This window comes from Protopterus annectens, chromosome 6.part0 (genome assembly GCF_019279795.1).
Source record: "Protopterus annectens isolate FY-2018-M chromosome 6.part0, PAN1.0, whole genome shotgun sequence".
In the NCBI taxonomy this organism is placed as follows: Eukaryota; Metazoa; Chordata; order Ceratodontiformes; family Protopteridae; genus Protopterus; species Protopterus annectens.
In genome coordinates this window covers 708,590,074-708,605,436 of record NC_056737.1, presented here as the reverse complement: position 1 = coordinate 708,605,436, position 15,363 = coordinate 708,590,074, and positions in this window count along the sequence as shown.

Here is a 15,363-nt window from a genome sequence, read left to right as displayed (position 1 = left end):
TTAAAATGGGAATTAGCATCACCACATTTTTCAGTCACAGCCTAAGCACTAGCTTTGTCCCAGCAGAGTGGAAAACAGCTACTGTAAACCCTTTACACAAAGGGAGTGCATCCACAAATCCTGGGAACTATAGACCCATTAGCCTGACAAGCATTACTGCAAGGCCATGGAATCAATCATCATGGACCTTCTTAAGAAAGATATAGGAAGTATCCAAATGCTTGACCCCCACACAGTTTGGCTTTGTCAAGGGGAGATCATGCTTGTTAAACTTGGTGGACTTCTTGGAGACAGTTACCAAAGCTGTAGATATGCACAGATGTAGCTGTGCATATGGCCTACCTAGACTAACCAAGACCTTTGACACAATCTCCCACTCAGTGTAAATTACTGGAAAGGCTTAAGTCCCAGCTACTTAAAAGCAAACAAAGCAAATATTCTATTTTAATTAGCAAAATTAATCAATGGAAATCAGGCAATTTTCTTTAAGGAATTCAGTAAAATAGATCAATCCAAATGACTTTGAAGAGGAAGAGAACTTCACTAAAAACAACAGCCTTCTTTTCCTTTATTATCTTTATTTCAATTCCAGGTGGAGTTAGAGGCAAGTGAGCGCTGTGTCTGATAACATACAACTGAGAGAGCAGGGGTTATATAGCACAACGCTCCATTCATATTAAAATTACAGCTAAAATTACATAGATCTCATTGGATGATATCAACAATTCATATTAAAATTACAGTTAAAATTACATAGATCTCATTGGATGATGTACATTGTGATGTCACCTAATAGGGAGGTATATATCAAGTGTCAATCATTCAAAATATTGCAGTCATTGTGATGTCACATTTGGGGAGTTATGTTTTCATTTATCCATTAGTCAAACAAGTTTGGGAGAAAATTCAGTGTTCTATATATGTATATTTATACAGGTCAATTCATTGTGATTTAATAGAAACTTTAAAGCTGTGTAAGAGGGATGTATTTGAAACACAATTAATATTATATAATTTATAGTGCGGTATTTTTTACATATCAATGCAGTTTTGTTCATAATTGTTTTAATTAAGATATTGTGTCTACAGAGCTCATGTACTCACTGCAGCCAGTCCCAACATGTGAGCGAAACAGGCATTTTAAAAAGTGACAACACCAGAAATAAAAGATCATAGTGACTTAAAAAAAATTAAATAAATAAAACCATGGCGACTTAAGAAATAAGACTATAGTGAATTAAGAAATAGTGAGAGGAAGGGTATGGCTATCGAATTTGTAGTTGATGTAATACATATCCCCAGTCATTTAAATCGGCTCCCAGTTAGTGATTAGGCCATGGAACAAGTTGAGCTAGTTTAAAGTAGGTAATGAAGAGAAAAACAGGTGATCATTAGTCTGGGTAATGTACTAATGGGGTAGTTAGCCTACAAATGAGGCCAAGGCAGGGGTGGCTCGTGCTATTGGGCTGCAGGACTGCAGCCCCCCAGCTATAAACAAAGACGAAAAATAAAATAAAAATGAAAATACAAAATAAAAACGCAAGTCGCAGAACATTGTGCAGGCATGGCATTTCCAGACTGCTGGTGAACCAGTCTGGTGCATGCACACAGAAGCCAGACTGTCTCACCAGCAGTCCAGATAAGGGAGCCAGCATGAAGAAGCACTATCCCAGAAGTCTATACAGATTTGATGGGGGATCAGATTGGGTAGCACCCAGCTTGCTGCTCTCGTCATCCCAGGCTAGATGTTGTTTTACAGACAGAGGCTAGATGGAAGGGCTGTGAATGTATTTACATACCTGAGGCAAGGAATACAGTGTGTGTGTGTGTGTGTGTGTGTGTGCATGTGTGTGTGTGTGTGTGTGTGTGTGTGTGTGTGTGTGTGTGTGTGTGTGTGTGTGTGTGTGTGTTACATGCCCCAAGTGCTATATGGTGGTGCGTAGAGAACAGGCCTGAACCCTGTACCTTGGTCCCAAGTGGCAAGAGCCTGAATTCCCTACCCACCACCATTTGTAAAAAAATTGCAGATTTTTTCCTCATACTTGATCTGTTCTCTTCCTCATAAAATCTGTGGTTTCTGTATTTTTGTGTCCTTACAAATTCAGTAGTGCATTGGTGTAGTGGTAGCATTGTTGCCTGACAGCTACAGGTTCTCTGGTTTGATTCTTGGCTGGGGTGCCTTCTGTGTGGAGTCTGCATGTCCTCCCTGTATTTGTATGGGTTTAGATAGGCAATTTATTCCTTAAGGGCAACAGGCACTTTATTTGTAGATGAAACAATGAAATATAAAGTTGTTTGCTAGCAGCAACCTCTTCATTAGTTACAGATCTCTTTAATATGGAATTATTTAGATGACTTTTACTTCTTTTGAGATTGTGCATATGCACTGATACTGGTGGACTGTAAAAAGTTTGAGTAGACTTTTATGTTGGAAATGTTCTGAATTGGGCAGTTTTGTCATTATTGGTGCATGCATTTTGTTTCATTGTTTACTTGAAAAATGTTCGAAACAATAAATTTAAAACGCCCTCTAAAACTGTATTGTATTGTACAAGGAATATAATTTAATACAATCAGGAAGGTGTATGAAAGAGCATGTGTATGTTTTGTGTGCAAGGGGCCTGTGATTTGAAAACAGCCCATACCCAAAGTTAATCTTTATCTGCCACTGGCAAAATGTATTTTCTTTTAATGTGGGTTTCAATGCTGTTTCAATGAATGTGAGTTTCAAGGGCAGAGAAGTTTTAATGCTGTCTGTTTTCATTGTGAGACTGCATTGCTTTGTTTAGCAGATATCTATTAGTGTGTGCACTGTAAAATGCAAAATAAAACTTTCAAATGAAGTCCAAATCATCGCAGAAGTAAAGCAGTATGTACATTAGTGTTTATGGTAAATGGAGTGAAATAGCCAAGTAATGGTTCATTGTAATGGTTGCAGGGGGGAGGCTCCATTCAACCATGATTTTGTAAGGGGAAAAGGGCAGCAAACTCAAAGACAGCCTTGGCTGAACAATACCTCTCAACTGTCCAGATTTTTGCAGAATTAATAGATTTTTGCTTCTTATTTTTGGTTTGTTCCTCATAAAATTTGTGGTTTTCTGGAAAATCATTTAGGAATTAAGTCACTAAATAATGACAGACACTGAGGTTTCAGACTTCATAACCTCCAGAAAAATGCATGCTAAAACAAGACCTGTTATTCTATCAACTGTCTCAGTTTATACAAAATAAATTTTTAGTACTGTTTATATGTTCCCCCAATATATTTGGTCTTGTCCAGATTTCCTGCATTAACAGGTTGAGAGGTACGTGCAAATAAATTGCTTTATAGAATTAGGCATATCCAAACCTCTCAACTGTCCCCAATTTTGGCTCAGAATGTTGCACTTCCCCTAATAATCCCTCCACAAAATAGCAATTTTGGAAGAAAAGATGGAGGGTTTACAATTAATGAATAACTGCAATGATCAGAGTTATAGATTACTTTTATTTCAGAAACGCATGTAGATACTTTTATTTTGTCAGCTTCTCAAGTTAGCATTACTAATATTAAAAAAGTGTCCCTTCTTTGACAGGTTCCCAGCTGTATTGTGTGGCTATTTTATATTTTTGCATCACATATTTGGTCCGTTTTTCATAAAATTGTGTTTTTTTGCAAATTAGTGACAAATCACTAAAGACTGAAGTTAGAAAATAATGACAGACATTTCAGTTTCAGATTTCATACCCTTCAGAAAATGCATACGAATGTAAGACCTACTATTCTATTATCTTTCAAATTTATAAGAGCAATATTTAAACATTGTCCTTATTTTTGGGCCTTTGTCCCACTTTTTTGTATGGCTTTGTCCAGATTTCTTGCTCTGAGGTTGAGAGGTATGGCAAATGTGTCAGGGCCATCACAGTCAGCCAGAGACATTTCAAATTGTGACATACTTGTTGCACCCCATTCCCCCATGTAGTGACTCTGGATGTGTCCAAGCAAGGCAAGGAGCAGTTATGCAGTGTAAATGTGCAGAGTATCCCTCCATCCAAGGTAGACACAACAACAGAAGGGCCTTCAGTGGCTTTTCATCTGTCCTTGATTTTGCAGAATGTCCTGGTTTCTGTCATATTTTTATACTGTTGATTTATGCTTATTATTATTCAAAAAGTGCCTGTTGCTCTGTGTTTAAGTAGCAATGCTTTAATGACCATCAGGTAAGCTTGTCTGAGATCGTAAGATGCAAGTAAGTTTTAATAAGCATACTGTTAAAGAATTGCCAACATTGAAAGCCTTTCTGTTGTTGCCATGCGAATAATACTTACGTAACTAGATAACATATAAGCCTTGGGTATTGAAATGCATATGACAGTATTTGTAATAAAGGACAGGATTACATTATTTTAAGAAGCTCATTACATTTGTTGGAGACTTGCAGTCATCTTTGCAGGCTTTACCTGCAAACTAAACAGAATGGCAATCTATCGTGTGTGGTCCATAACCTGTGCAGTAATCCTTTAAGCAGTGTATGTTGAGCTTGTTTCTTGTTTGCTTTTCATTTTTTACTTTGATCATGTTTTCCCCATGAAACAAGTAGATAGTTGTTGTCAGGCAGCAGGTCTTTTTTGGATAAGAAACATTTTTACAAGTGGGGTATCACAGAGATTGCTACTTTCAGCATGTTACTTGGTACTTTAATAAAGCTAAATATAAATTATAATTGGAATTGCAGTGCAAGGAGAAGTGGTTTGAACTGAGTGCTGCTTGTTTTTCTTATACTTGATTCTGAAGTAATTTATTTTTTCATGCCTCACAACATTTTTGTTTCCATCTAGATATTAAGTAAGCTGTCTTGCAGCCAATCCATTGAAATATATTTTTTTCTTCTACACATCATTTTGTCTTGATTGGACTCTCATAATAATGGTTTGGCACCCAGGGCAGCGTATTTAATTAAAGTTACAGTTTTTGTGGTTTTGAGCATAGCTCCTCCCCTTTCTAGTTGGCCACTCCCATTCCCATTGACCCCCACCCATTCAGCTGTCTCTTGAAGCCCCCCTTTGATTTGAAGTCACCAGCCACCACTGGGCCAAGGGGAGTGGCTAGCCAGGAGTCATTACTCCTGGTACAGCGCTTTTGCTAATGCTTCATCAGACTTGGCTCAAAAAAATAATAAAAAATAAAAAATAAAAAAATAAATAAAATAAACTAATAAAAATGTGAATTGTATCAGAGAAAATTCCTAAATTAGCTAAAAGATAGGAAAATAATCTAAGCTACGAAGGGGGAAGCAGGGAATTGGTGCAGGTTGTGGCATGTGGGTTTTGAACTGCAGAGAATATATACATATAAAAATATAAAAAAATAAAAAATATACACAATAATTTCTAAAATAAACAACAATGAAAATAAATCAATCAAATAACTGACCATTACGTTTCAAGAGAAAAATATCTAATATAAACAACCAGACCTTTGAGGTCTTGACAATCCATTTTTTAGGTCAGTAATAGGAGTGATGAAATAGTCTTCTAAGGTTGAGGACACGGTTCATGGAGATGGTTGTATTTAGTCCTGGGGATTTTGTTGCCGCTAACCTTAGTTGCCAAATGAGGTCTTTCTTTTCGAGGAGATCATTATAGTTTCTGTGGAATTCCATGTATTTGAGTTGTTCCAATTTGTGGAAATAGAAAAAGTCATGTCCAGAGGAAACCATATTGTGTTTAGCCAGAGCATTTATGGGTCTATTCTGCTTGATGTCAGTTAGGTGTCTTGCTATCTGTGTTTTTATCTTGTTGATCATTTTTCTGATATAGAAAGCATGACATTTGGCACATTGTGCTCTGTATATGACGCCTTTGGTGTTGCAGTTGCTGTGGTGGTTGCTGTGGAAGTCTCTTTTCGAGTTGGGGCAACTAAAACTATTAAAAAAATAAAGATAATAAAGATAATAAAGGAAAAGAAGTCCTGCATTTTTATTGAAGTTCTCTTCCTCTTCAAAGTCATTTGGATTGATCTATTTTACTGAATTTCTTAAAGAAAACTGCTTGATTTCCATTGATTGATTTTACTACTTAAAATAGAATATTTGCTTTTCTTGAAGTAGCTGGGACTTAAGCCTTTCCAGTAATTTACACTGAGGTTTTACCGACTGCCCTGGTGCTCTCAGATCTACTGGGAAACTTAATAGCTCCTCCAGCTGCAGCAACAGATCGGTGCTAGACTGTACTGTTTTCTATTTATACAATCCCCCACTCAGGCATCATTGATAAACTCACCCAGCTGGGTGTCAGCCCATATATTGTCAGGTGGGTTGTAAACTAGCTCACTAATAGAACTCGTACGGTCAAAATAGGAGACTCCACCTCCTCCAGCAGACCCATAACCAGTGGTGTTCTACAGGGATTGGTTCTGGGACCACTACTGTTTGGTATCTACTTCTCCAAAGTATAGGCTAAAACTAAAGGACTGTAACAAAGTTTGCTGATGACTGCAAACTGGAAGCAGTCATTGAAACCCCTAGTGATGTCAACATCCTGCAGGAAGGTCATACACAGACTAATAACTGGTGCCAAATTCATGGTATTAAACTTAATGCAAAAAAATGCATTATCACCCCCTTCGGCAAGGGTGATGTTCCTGCAAACTGCTACATCAATAGCAATAACCTAAGCACACAGTCAGTGGTGAGAGATCTGGGCACACAGGTTGACAGCAACCTTAACTTTGATCACCATGTGTCCAGAGTGGTAAGAAGGGTGTTTTATATTGCTCATCTCATAAGTAAGAGCATTGCCTCCAGTAAAAAAAAGAGGTTATAACCCCCTGTACTCTTCCCTCATAAGGCCAATAGTAAAGTACAATGCTCCCTTTGGTATGTTCCCTTCCAAACACCTGCAGGAGAGACCACAAAGGTTCCTTACAAAGCAAATTCAGGGTATTCAAGATATGTCCTATGTGGACAGACTGAAATTATTGTCACTTTACTCTGTGTCGTACAGACTGATCAGAGGCGACCTGTGACTTGCATATAGAACAATCTCTGACCCAGCTTAATGGAAATACTGTACATTCGCAAGTCAACTGGCACAGGGGTCAGTTGCTCAAAGGTCCTTAACCTGGTATGTAATATCAACAGAACTTTCTGGAGAGACAGATTTGTCTCGCAAAGGTTGCCCCACTTTTGGAACAAGCTTCCTTTTCATGTTAAACAAAGCCCCTCATTGTCTTTATTTAAGTGTAATTTGGATGATTGGATGGGTAACTGGAACTTCACCTGGGGGTTCCACCTGTGTCCCTCTTGGACAGGTGCAATAGATTCTGATTTTATTGTCTGCTTGAACCAGACACCCTTTCTGGGAAGACTGGTTGAACTTGGATAGGCTTGTAATGGTCCTGGGGCCATTAGCCTAGTAACCTCCCATGATCCTATGATTGGAAAGGAGTGTGTGCTCTTCCTCAGGCAAATATATATATATATATATATATATATATATATATATATATATATATATATACTTATATATGCACATACACACACACACACACACACACACACACACACACACACACACACACACACACACACACACACACACACACACACAGATAGATACACATACATATATACTTACAGGAGGGGCAAGTGAGAAATTCCCTACTACAGTGTGCATCTATTATCTATTTCACTTAGACAGCAATCTGTGCCTAATTAAACATACAGAAAACAAATCAACTTTGATTAACAGTCAGCCACTAAGTCTCAAATCTATGAACAAGAACAATCCCACCATTAAAAATGAGATCTAAAACAAAGAAACAGCAATTCAATGGCTCCTTGGAACTGTACACATGCAGCAAGGGAGCAACATTATAATCAATGTTTCAATCAAGTAAAAATGTCACATTAAGAGAACCCGAGAGAAGAACATACAGACAAACCTAACTCAGCCTTGTGTTGGGTAAACACTTGTGGTCTAGCTTCAGTACCAGTGAAGGAATCTCCTGTGGCACAGTGGCAGTTTATCCACCATGACTGGGTAGTGACAGACTACTGCAGGAGGCAGCTTCTGGTATAGATTTCCTGATCCCTTAAGATTTGTAGACATGCATTAGAGCAATGTTATTTCATGGCCAAGTTCTATGTGTCACCTAATTTTTGCATATCATCACCTTATGGTACATAGGATTGTAGCTCGAAATCTTTTGATCATGAAATTACTTTAATCTTTATCCTCATATGGGGAGCACATTACCTAACTTTATGTTACCTAAACAAAGAACTTACTACGTAAAAATGCTGAAGTTGATGTTGCTCGGCTTGCCTAGGAGCATGCTAAAATGTAGCTGTTTAAAAATATACTTCCTGGTGGCTACTAACTCTATGCATAGGGTTTAGAAGATTCAGGCTGTAATGTCTTGATATCTGGTGTTTTTTAAAAGCTGGATTTGCCGGAGGAAGAGCACACACTACTTTCCAAAGCTAGTTTAGGAGTTATCCTTGAACTTTTCTGGCAATATTCCTGCATTGCTTATGGTGGTATAAATTAGGGTAGATGGACCTTTTCACATTCTATAACTGTACTTTCTTCTTAGGTGTTATCTGACCAAATGGATGACTTTAGTAAGATGGGCATGTTGTTCTTCAACTTTGAACCCGTGAGGAACAGTGTTGTAGGTTCCAGGATGACTGTTTCAATATAGACTGATATCTGATTTAGTTTTTTTGCATTAGTTGGCTATTTGTTCAAGTTTAAATACTGCAGTCAAAGCCCAGTCCAGGAACAGATTGCTTATGTGCTTGCTTAAACCCTAGCTCTATTGTAGCCACATGAGTTGTGGCCACTTACCATTCATTGCACTGTTTTACTAAGCATTGTTGTTGTCACCGAGACTTGGAGGGAACTATTTTTAGGGCATCATTACTTTAAGACTTTGCTATCTGAAATCTGTGATCTTCTGGGTCCTTTCTAACTTGTGGTAAATTCTTGAGATTCACAGCTCAAGTAAAGACACATCAAGAAGAATCTTTAGTGAGTCATGTAAGAGATACATTCATACCAAATCAGACGTCTACAGCAAAAAAGAAAAAAAAAAAAAAAAAAAACAAAAACAAAACAAAACAAAAAACAATTCCTTCCATCCTCCTGTAGATAAGTGTCTTCAATGCCTGCTGCTGCTGTTATAGTTCCCTGTAAGTCAGAGGAATATATACTTATTATTTACTGATTATGTAATGCAGAGCACATTTGAACTGTTTCTTGATTTGCAGGAAGGTGCATGTTAGTAGCATGCTGGTAAACTGACAATCTGTGGGAATATGTATCCTTATGTAGTTTACCCATTAGACTGATATGTGGGCTGGTACAGACATGGATGAATCTGAAACACAATTTTACAGAAAAAGCACTACATAATAGTCTGTCAGGAAGATACGCCCAAACAAGAATCAATCAAGGATAGCCTACCGATAAATTAGTTGACAGGGTAAGACTTCATCTATTATATGATGTGTCACAAATTTGTAATTTTAAACATATATCACATGCAAGAAATGCAAGTTCAATATCTGTGTATGACATGTAAATACAGGTAACACTTAAGATGGCTTGTTTATGCATTCGCATTATTGTCCATATGGATAGAAATATGCTAACATGTTTGCATAGTATAGTACATTGTCTTGTTGAGACAGATTAACCTAAGTATAGCTAACATTGTTAATGTGTGATATAGAAATATATGTAAAAGGAGAAATGTTAAAGAGTGACAGAGTAATGTATTATACAGATGACAGGGTTAATTTATGTGCGATTTTGACTTAAGCAAACCACTTTTGGAAAATTATGCACAAATAACTTAGATGTATTAAATATATGCACTGTCAAAGTCCAAAAAAATAGCACAGTCTGTCACCTAGGAAAAAGGTTTTACTCTAACATGTAATTCAAAAATTTTTAGAAGCCTGAACAGTTATCATTAAGAAACCAAGTTTTTAAACAGGGCTTCCTCACCAAAGAAACAAAATAAAGTGAGATGGCATTCTTTTTTTCTTCCTTTATTTTTTATTTTATTATTATTATTATTATTTTATTATTATTATTATTATTATTATTATTATTATTATTATTTTGTAGAAATTATCTTTATCATTACCATAGCTTCATTTTCACATACTATACAATCTCAATTCATGGTGCACTTGTTATTTCTGAAGTGATTACTGATAGAATCATTTTATAAGTGTATATTTATACAATGCTAAAAAAGTAGCCTCATGTCAGACAATTGATTACATTTAACATTCAATAACTTACTATTTTTAACCACGAAAATCCAAATATCACAAACAACTAATCTATCTAGTATTTAAATCCCAACTTTGATTTAATATTTTTCCTTCAACAAAAACAGTTAAACACATAACTTAGCTCTCTGCAATATAATTTGAGATCAAGAGCTAACTAGTGACCATATTGTTTTATTTTCACTATATTACAAATCTTAATACATGGACCAGTGCCTTAACACCTTGTTAGTATTATTTTATTTTTCCAAGGTCTAACTGCCTTTAACATAAGGGCTTGTTTAATAATTTTATGTATATAACACAGAACGTAATACTATTTATATTCCTTTCATAGACCTGACCAAATAGTCATGTGTGATCCTACTGTTACCTCATTGGGTACTGTGCCTTATCTTGTGCTTCCATTTGGGCATAGATTGCATGTCCTGGCTCAAATAGAGCAATTTAATTCATGTGGCTCTATAGTATACCTGTAAATTGGGAAGCCGCAATATATCCTGTTCCTTTGTCAGTATTAGTTTTGCCCATTGTGCTGTTTCTGTTTTGATATCCCAAAGAAACATTTTAATTTTCTTTTCATATTCTTCCATGTCTAATCACTTCATTGATACATATAAGCCTGACCGTCATAAAGACTGAGCAGGATCAAAAACATCTTAATAACTTGAATGTTATAGTTGATGTCCATAAATAATAATCTCCATAGTCTTTTCTTACTTAGAACCTTTTCACTAATTTCTTCCCACATTTCTTTAGCTGATTGCAGTACGTTTCAACCAAGTTCCCAAGCATCTCATTTTGTCACAACCCCACAAAACAGATTGGTACAAGGGCAATGCTCTCAAATTAAATGTGAAAAATATGTTGCAAAGTTAATTTTGGTAACCAACACATTTTCACATGCAATATAGGTGACACTCCTTCAGTCAAGCACTATCATGAGGAATCTAGGCACTCCTATTGATAATTCTTTATCTTTTGACCATCATATCTTTACAGTAGTTTGGAAAAGCTTCTGTCAGGCTCTTTTGTTTCTAAAAGCATCTTCATTAGATCCAAAGAAGTCTTTAATTCACCATTGCTCATATCTCATCAGACTCATTATTGAATATAATGCACCTTTTGTTATGCATTTGTCTAAACGTATCACTCAACTTGAGAAACCACAGAGATTCATAACTAAAAAGTATCTGCGGCCTCAAAAACCTTACTTATCAAGACAGACTGAGAGCTCTCTCTCTCTCTCTCTATCTCTATCTGTACTTGGTCTCTTGTAGACTTTCCTGTAGACACCTGTGCCTAACCTTTCAAACTATAACAGATTCACCCTGTTTGACCTCCTATGTCTTTAAAGAACAAATGCTACCTCAAATATTCAGTTAAAGAAATTAAATATTCATCATTAGATAAATAAGGCATGTCAACATGATAGATTCATGTCCCAATGTAGCCCTCACCTCTGGAACAAACTTCCACTACATGTCAAGCAGAGTCGCACCCTTGTTACCTTCAAGGTAAACATAGATAAATAATATCAAACAGAAGTTTAAGAATGGATTAAAAATATGTTTAATATTGAATGTTTTCATCTCGACTAGGGGAGACTTCATCAGAATGAATATTACTTGTGGCAACCACCAAAATATATTTGATACAGAACAAAACCATTGATTAATTACACAATTAATTAATGAATCAATTACACATTTAAAACAATTAAACATGTAAAGATCTGTAATGAACTTGAATTGCTCATTTAAAAATCCATGATAAAGATAAAACGACACACTAGACAGTTATACAAAATAAAATAAATAATTATAAATGACCTCAGTTAAAATTCATGGTTTTCATCTAATTAAAATCATAAAAAATGTACTCTTGATGTTACTACTCCAACTCTGGTCATAAATTTCTTGCCTTCATGTACAATATAGGTTTAACAGATGTAACCTCATTTAAACCAGTGGGGAAATTGGCACTCAGCCTGAGTTGCCAAAACAGTTCACTGGTTTCTAAAAATCCTTTTCAATTGAATTGATTGGCAAAGTCCCTATTAATACTTATCTTATACTCCAAGACATATTTAAAATTAGGAGTTGTCTAAAAATAAACAAAAGTTCTGAACCAGACATATTATATAATTCTGGGTTAATCTTATAAATACTCCAGTTCTTCTTAACTAAATTTCTAAAATCTGTGGCAAAACTATTGTATTGAACTATCAAAGACTGCACATATTTATCAAACTTATCCACTTTCTCCTTCACATCAAGGCCAATACTTAACAAAGGCTTATACTCGCCCCCTCATTTCTTAATCACCTCCTTACAAAAATTATCAACTAATTTCTCAGGATAACTCCTTGCTAAAACATGCCACCCAACTCATTTAATTCTTCCCCCACTTCTGTAAAATCTGAGGTCATTCTTGTGACTCTAATACATTGCCCTTTCGCCAAACTTTTCTTTTGTGAAAGGGGATGGCAACTAGAAAAATGAAAATATGAGTTGCAAAAAGGTGGGTTTCCTGTAAATATTTGATTTAAGCCAGCTTTCATATGTGATATTGAAGCGTTGAGATAGTTTATCTTTCCTTGTTATGTGTAAAGGTGAATTTTAAAAAATCGGTTGTATTGTTCAAAAATTCAAAAAAGGTCTGAATATCTGATTCACTTCCTTTCTCTAATATAAAAATATCATCCAACTATCTTAAATATATGTGGAGGTTGTTGAAATAATCAATTTTGAACACAAATTGATTTTCCCAAGCCATCGAAACAAGGTTTGGAAGAAATGGAGCACAAGCATCCCCCCATAGCAGCTCCTCTAGTTTACTGGAAAAATTCACCTTCAAGGAAAATGTGATTATGATCCAATACAAAAGAAGTCAATTCAACAATTAAATTAATTTTATCATTAGATAGAAATGAGAATAAGGATAGACTTTCCTGAAACATTTCTAACCCATTTTAGGTATAACGTAGAACAAGTCCAATACATCCATGGTCAAAAAATTAAGATCTTTATTCCATACAAGAGTTTTCAAACACCACAAGAAGTCGCAGGAATCTCTGAGTAAATGTGGTACCATATTGTGAAATGGTTTCATCCACTTTCTATCAAAATTGCTAGGGGATAAGGCTTGGATCTTTGGGTGGAAACTATAGGCCTAAAAGGGGCTTGATGTTTTTGTGAATTTTTTGTAATCCTGAAGATGGTAGGAATCACTGGATTGGGGTTATATACAAATTTGTATGTCACCACTTCAGTCTGTTAGTTCATAAGGTATTCTTCCAAGTACAGATCAATCCTATGGTGGGAAATATTGATTTGATTTTTAGACACTGGAGTATAAGTTTCAGTATTATACAGGATATCTAACACAGCATGTGAATAATCCAAGGTGTCATACAGAACTGCACCTTCCCTTTTATCTGGTTTATGATATGTACTGTTCTGTCTCTCCATAAGGTATCAAGAAGTAACTTCTCTTCTACAATGGAGCCCCATCTTATGCATTTCTTCCATAACTGTCTTTTCAAAAACACAGATAATAGGATGTGAAGGGGAATGAAAACATTGTGTTTCTTCAATCTGTTATTGAACTTCTTTTGGCATTATTATTTTCTTGTGGTTATTGGTTATCATTTATAATGCCTCACCTTTTTAGTTTTTTAAACATATATAAATGGATGGGCAGCATCATATTCTCCCCCAGTCTACCTTGCCTTACCCAGCATGAGGCTAGAGGGAACTTTGGATGAAGGGTATTGGCTAGGTTTGTAATGGTCTGCAGACTGATTGCCTAGTACTTATCAATATATGAACCTATTATCAGTGCCTCCTCAACTCTGGATCTGAAACAGACTCCCCTTGCAAATGAAATGTGATAATCATAATTAATAATAATAAAAAAATATATGCTATCTTCTTTAAATGGGACCTGGATGATTGGATGGACAGTCACAAATTCAACTCACTTTTGAGCAAACTAACCTTCCTCAGAGGAGATGGTATATTATAAGGGTACTGGCATGGCAAAGATGCTTGCAAGATTCAGTTGTCATCTATCTCCTATGATCCTATCATCTTATAATTCTATGTGCTTGTTATTTTTTATGTTTTAATATTATGACTTTTGCAAAATGATTAGACTTTGAGCTTTTAAATCAACTTGAAGTAAGTACTGTACACACCCCCTCACTCCTGGTTGCTCTGCTTCAGTTTTATATGCATTAACTTCATGTGCAGGTAGGAGGTAGAAGTATTCATGTAACAGTACATTACTCTGCTGCACTGCCTGCCTGTGTTATGTCCAAACACTAATGGCGCTGTGATTCAATAGTTGTACTAGTTTCATTCAGATATTCACAGGTTATATAGAAGATGACAGAAAGTACACTACGTTCAAATGGGAAACTTAGAAAGTAGCAGTGTGTTCTTAGGTAATACAGCTTGTATTGGTACATTGTTCAGTGGTTAAGCCACTGAGTAATGTCTGCATGGCTACATTGTTTCTACACAGTACTTATATTTTAGGAAGTTCATGCAGGTAATACCGAGTAGAGAGGTGTTGCCATGCAGGCATAACTCAAATTCTTTAATTTTATTTATTGGCTAGCAGGCATAACTCAAATTCTTTAATTTTATTTATTGGCTAGCTATGCCTGCACTGTAGGGAACACTAACAAAAAGTAATTTCATAGAAAGACACGTGGTTCCAGAGAGTATAGTTCTCATAAGCTGAAAATGCATTTACTGTCTGTAGGAAAATATTACAATGGTTATAAGTTCATGATGTCAGTATATGCAATGTCCATATTGACGTGGTATGAAACTTAACTATGTTTATGTCATATAAATACAGTGCTATACATTTAGTTATGCATGGAGTTGTGTTCGCACTTGCTTATATAACAAAGTATGAATATGTGTGCATGTCATTATTAATACATAAATATGGTTGTATAGATGATTGGGTGTCAGGGGGTAGAACATGCTGATTTGATTATCAGACATTCAACATATTGATCACTGCTGCAGTAGTCTTAGCTACATGGGTTATATCC